Here is a 6760-nt window from a genome sequence, read left to right on the forward strand (position 1 = left end):
TTTGAATATCTTTATTATCATTTAAAAACGAAAATTAAAATGACCGGTAAAAATAGATTATGACCGGATTTTTATGACCCTGTCGGTCAAAATGACCGGCGACGAAAAAGTCTAGCGCAACGTCTGTTTCAGACCCTTTCCTATGGGGTCAAATCAGTCTCATAATGAATGAACTCACACAGGGTTTTTCACGAATGCACATGCTCTGGTTTGCAGTTGTATTTCGGACTCACTAATGCACATGATCTGACTTCCGGTATGGCGGCGTGCTAAGTAGATAGGTGTCCCGCTCCTTCGTAAAATCTTGCCAAATTTCCTACAATAAACTAAACTACTCGACACCGAAAGTAAGCTGCTGGGTCGCTGAAAACCCCCCGATGCCGTCTATGCTTGGCAAGCAGGGTAAAGGCCGTGGCAAATCCTCTCAATCTAAAATTTAATTCACTCCGGCCAAACCGAGTGGAGAAGCTAACGTTACAGCTAATGTTAATGCTAGCGCAATGGCGGAGGAAGCTAGCAAGACCACAGATGAGAGTGCTAACCCCCAGCCAATTCTTGAAGCCATCAAAGATTTAAAAACTGACTTCTGCAGCAGATTTGATGGAGTTTTGACGGCAATTGAAGGAATGAGGAAAGAAGTTGGTGAATGCTTGGAACGAGTTAAGGGTGCAGAGACGCGCATCTGCGAGGCAGAGGACACTGTTATTAGCCTAGTAGCAAAGGTCCGCAGCCTCGAAAATAAAAACAAAGAAATGGAGGACAAGATCGACGACCTTGAAGCAAGATCCAGAAGATCAAATCTTAGGCTCGTAAACCTCCCAGAGGGCGCGGAGGGCAATGATGCCTGCTCTTTCCTCGAGGCTTGGATCCCGGAGGCTCTGGGCATAACTTCCCTAAATATGAAGCTAACCATTGAAAGGGCTCATCGAGTCGGACCGAGAAAAGACCTGGCCGCACCCCCAAGAACTTTAATTATGAAGTTTTTGAACGACAGAGACAAAGTGATTGTCCTGAAGGAGCTTCGGAACAAAAAGGAGATATTCTACGAGGACAGAGCAGTACGGTTTTATCCCGACCTGGCGGCCGGGATGCATAAGAAGCATGAGGCTTTCGACTCTGTGAGACAGAAGCTCCGTAACATGGGAATAAGGAAGGGAATATGGTTCCCTGCAAAGTTACTGCTGACCTACAAGGGCAATACACGCTCTTTCGACAAGCCAGCGGATGTGGAGGACTTCATAAAAAGCATTCAAGAGGAAGAAAGACAGGCTGAGTAACTCTAACTAACTGATAAGCTGACTAGCATAATAACTTGGCTATCGCCAACAGCCGGTGCTAATATAAATAGAAGATGGGAAGTCAGGTAAAGTTATCAAAAACATACCTCTTACCAAAGCTATTTTTGGCAACTTTTGCACTAGATTCACCTGACGAGTCTGTATCAGTATTACATGCCTGTGTATTTGTTAAAGTTTAAAACTCATTGCACTGTTTTGATAAGAAATGTCACTTGTTTTGTCTGTAAACTGAAAGCTAACTTCAACTGGGGGTTAGCACAGCCGATAATATGTATGGTTTAAAGTTCTTTCCATCATGTGACGCCCTGTTTGGGTATAGTTAACTGCTGATATGTAATCACTTTATAAATGCTCAAAAGCATAATTTATAGAGTTCATAAGAGATTGATTTAACACTGTGTAAGCAGTTCAGCCTACACCTGGACTCATTTGCCCAGGAGGCAACCTATGCTATACTTAGTTTTTACTTTCACTTCTGGCAGAACAATTTACAGTATAACAAGCATTTTCAATTCTTTTGATAGGAAAACGACTATACATATATATATATACACCGCGTTCCAAATTATTATGCAAATTGTATTTAAGTGTCATAAAGATTAAATNAATTTACAGTATAACAAGCATTTTCAATTCTTTTGATAGGAAAACGACTATACATATATATATATATGTATATGTATATATATTTTTACCTTCCTTTGCCTTTTTAGTTATACACTTATTTATTTTCATTATTACCACCTACTAAGCATATGTTTTTCCATTATTATTTTCATTATTTATTTACTGACTGTTTCAGCACCAGGGCATATATGGAAAACTTGTTTAAACTCATTTATTCATCAGATGACTGTAAGCAATTTGCCTTTTTATTTTTTTTATTATTCATTTTTATACAGTCAAGCTAAAGCAATGAATGTCATACATAATGTCATTTCTGGGGTGACTTGGTTATTACACTTAGTTCCTTTTACAAATATACAATAAGTAGTAGAGTTTAGTTTTATTTTTCTATTATACAAACGGAGGGAGAGACCACGTTAGAGATGGAGCGGTCAGCAACGCTTGACTATTCCTCACGTGGTGTGGAATGGTCACTAAGTCTACTGGAGTGTACGAGAGGGTGGGGGGAGAAACCTGGGTGTTGGGATACCGGGTCTTTGTTTGGTGTTCAAGCTGTTCTTTTATATTGTTGCTCTGGCGGGTTAAAGGTATCCTTTTACACTATATCATGAGTAATCCATCCCAAGTTAACTGCTATGTCCAGTGGGTTAGAAATTAAATTTACATCATGGAACTGCAGAGGGTTGCAAAAACTTAAAAAAGTAAAACAAGTAATGGGGCGACTAAAAGATATACAGTCTAAAATCATTTTTCTTCAAGAAACGCATCTCGCAGTGAGGGAGGATTTAAAGATCAAGAGGAGGTGGCGCCGGGCCGTGTATTCAGCACCTTTCACTACCCAGGCGAGAGGAGTCATGACACTTGTGCATGGGTCCATTCCACTGAATGTCACAAAGGTAATATCAGATAAAATGGGCAGATTTCTGACAATCCAGGGTACTCTTTCCACTGAAAGTCTCAATTTGGTTAATATACAGTATATGCTCCAAATCAGGACGACCCAAACTTTTTCAGCAATTTGTTCCTTACTTTGTCAACACTTAACGGGCATTACATTATCGCAGCAGACTTTAACTGTACACTTGACCCCAATAAAGACAGATCAACACATTTAGATGCAACCCATACCAAAAGTAGAACAATTATACATCAATTCATGAAGGAACTAAATCTGAGAGACATATGGAGAGACAGAAACTCTGATGTGGCAGTGTATTCGTGTTTTTCGGGGACTCACAACTCACGTATAGATTACTTTCTAATCTCTGCTAGTTTAGCATGTAAAATTAAGGACTGCAACTATGACAGCATTTTAATCTCGGACCATGCTACAAATAACCTGCTTTATGTAGACCCAGGACAACAACGCGACCCCCCCAAATGGAAGTTTCAACAAAAATGGCTTCAGGACCCAGACTTAATTAGTTTTCTTGGAAAACAAATAGATGAATACTTCACGATTAACACCCATGAGACATCTACAAGCACTAGATGGGAGGCGTTCAAGGCCTTTCTTAGAGGCCAGATAATTAACTTACAAGCTCCAAATCTAAAAAAGCCAAACAAAAAATATTATTAGAGGCAAAAATTAAAACGATGGAGGATATTTATTTCAGAAACCCATGTCCTCAGATTCATCAGGATCTATTACTTTTGAGAGCACAATACAATGAAATTACAGCATCCAAAGTTGCTGCTAACTTATTAAAACTGAAACAATGCATTTTTGATCAAGGGGAAAAAACGGGGAAAATTCTAGCTTGGCATATAAAACGACATCAAACTGAAAGGTCTATCACCATTCTTAAAAATGATATGGGGGAACTCATCGTAGATCCTGTTGCCATAAATGACAAATTCAAAGACTTTTATGAAAGACTCTACAGCTCTGAAATAAATGTAGGGCTAATGGATCATAGCTCATATTCATTCCTAAACAAGCTTCGTTTCTCCCAAATAGAGGAATGTGAAAGGTCATCGCTGGGGGCAAATTTGACATTGGAAGAGATCTCGGCAGCAATAAGATGCACGAATTCTGGAAAAGCAGCAGGTCCAGATGGCCTACCCATCGAAATTTATAAAAAGTTTGAATCAAAACTTAGAACACCCCTCCTTGAAATGTTTTCAGAATCTCTTCAAAAGGGGATACTCCCTCCCTCCTTGACGGGTGCCCTGATTACTCTACTCCCAAAGCCCGGTAAAGCCAACGATAAATGCGAAAACATGAGGTCGATCAGCCTTTTGAACTCGGACCTGAAAATACTCTGCAAAATTTTGGCCAGAAGATTGGAGTCTATATTACCAGGTCTAATAATGGAAGACCAGAATGGCTTTGTGATTAGCCGCCAGAGATTCCACAACGTGAGAAGGGTCTTGAACATCTTGCATGACCAGAGGGGAGCATCAGATACAGCCTTCTTAGCACTAGATGCTGAGAAGGCTTTTCACAGAGTGGAATGGACTTATTTATTTGAAATTATTGGACGCTTTGGCCTGGGTGAGGGTTTTTATAACTGGGTTAAACTTTTGTACAATAATCCCTATGCAGAAATTATTACCAACAACAATATTTCAAAACCAATAATGATCAATAGAGGCTGTAGACAGGGCTGTCCTCTATCCCCCCTACTATTCATAATTGCAATCAAACCATTCGCAATTGCTGTGAGAGAGCATAACATTATTACAGGTATAAGGACGGGAGAAACTGACCATCGAATAGCTCTTTACGCTGACGATATTATTTTTTTTCTTAGAAAATTGGACAGATCTGTCCCATCCCTCCTAGACTTAATCAAGTTATTTGGCAAAATCTGGGGCTATAAAATTAATAATTCAAAATCCTCCATAATGCTTCTCAACTCGGAGGAGAGGAATAATCCACCTATCTCTGCTCGTCATTTTAGAATAGTGGATTCTTTTACTTACCTGGGTATCCAAATCACCCCTAAACTAGAAAATATAGTGAATGTTAATTATAGCCCAGTGACTACATCTATTTCTAAAACTGTTGAAAGATGGTCTAGTCTCCACGTCTCTCTCATACGTAGAATCAATATACTCAAAATGAACGTACTCCCCAAACTCCTTTATTTATTTCAGAATATCCCCCTGCCACCTCCTCCAAACTTTTTCCCCAGAATGAAAAATCTATTCAATAACTTCTTATGGAACAATAAGCGCCCCAGACTTTGTTTATCTCTTCTATACTTACCCTATGACAGAGGAGGGCTACAGTACCCTAATATGCTATGGTACTACTGGTCAGTCCAGCTAAGGACGCTAATGTTTTATTTCACCACAGATGGATCCCTACCACGGAGGGATATTGAGTCACACTCCCTAAAGCTTCCATTTCCCACTTACCTATACTCAGATGAACCTAAAAAACTCAAAAAGTTCTCCACTAATCCTATAGTCCAAAACATGATAGGATTCTGGCAAGAAGTCAGGAAATATCTAAAAGATTCCCCCTCCCTTTCTTGTTTCAGCCCAATCTGGCATAATAATTTTTTCAGTTCAGGAAAAGCAGATGCAGGTTTTAAACTGTGGGCGGATAGAGGCGTAAAACAAATAAAAGACATTTTATCTTAACATTCGAGGAGCTAATCAGGAAATACAATATCCCTCGCAAACATTTTTTCAAATACCTCCAGTTAAGGAGTTTTATTAGAGCAAATCAAAACCAATACATGTCCTGTCCACCCCTGACCCTATTGGAGAAAATTCTTTCTTAAAAAATCCTTTCGGAAAGGGCATCATCTCTGAATTTTATGATTTACTGAAAGCCTCCTCAACTGAGTCTTCTGACTCTAAGTTTAATGCATGGAAATCAGATCGACAGGAGGAATTAACCACTGGAACAGTGGCGCAGCGCGTGTAAAACAGCCCAGACAGGGACTGGTAATACTTGCTTAAAAATCGTACAATATAACTGGCTGATGAAGGTGTATATCACTCCAGAAAAATTGAATAAATTTAATGTGAATATTCCAGACACTTGCAATAGGTGTGGTGTAAATAAGGGCACTATTTTGACAACAATGATCTATCTCATCTGTTGAATGAACCTGGAGTAGCATAAGTGCACCCTCTGCATAACTCTGTTTCCTCATCCTTTACTCACTGGATTGTATGGCAATGATATTTGTATGGACTCATGATCCTATATCTGTACAGAAGCATTCTATTAACCGCCATTTTTTGTTTGTTTTTCTGTTGTTGGGTTGTTGTTTTTTTGTTTGTTTGTTGTTTTTTGTTTTTGTTTTTCTTCTGTCCCTTTTTGTTTGCACTGATATAGTGACCATATGTGTGTAAAGGGGGAAACCTAATATAGGGTTTAATATTTTTGTTTCATTGAATGTCCCCGTCGTACAAGGACCTGTATGTTAACACACTGTCTCATTTGTGTCACTTTGTTGGCCTTTTGTTTTGTCTTGTTTTCTAAATTTGGAAAATTCAATAAAGATATTGTGGAAAAAAAAATGCACACGATCTGTTTAGCAAATAAAAATAAATAAATAATAAAAATAATAAATAACACACAAATAAATCATGTAATGTTATTGAATGCTGAAGCGTTCTGCTTAGCCAAGTAACATGTTTGAATGCTTCATGTTCAATTCACGGCTGCTCGGCCTTTTCGCAATGTCTGGATTTAATTAAAATGTTTAATTCATAGTTTAGGTAAAAGGCCGAGTGGACTGGGGACAACCCTCCAATCCAAAATTGATTTTCAAATCCATATTTCTAACACTGAACAGCTGTAGTGTCTCTATGTGCAGACTGTGAGGACAGTTACGATTATCTCGTCGATGGGAAATCACATCCATCTG

The sequence above is a fragment of the Epinephelus moara genome, chromosome 4 (assembly GCF_006386435.1).
Source record: "Epinephelus moara isolate mb chromosome 4, YSFRI_EMoa_1.0, whole genome shotgun sequence".
NCBI classification, from domain to species: Eukaryota; Metazoa; Chordata; class Actinopteri; order Perciformes; family Serranidae; genus Epinephelus; species Epinephelus moara.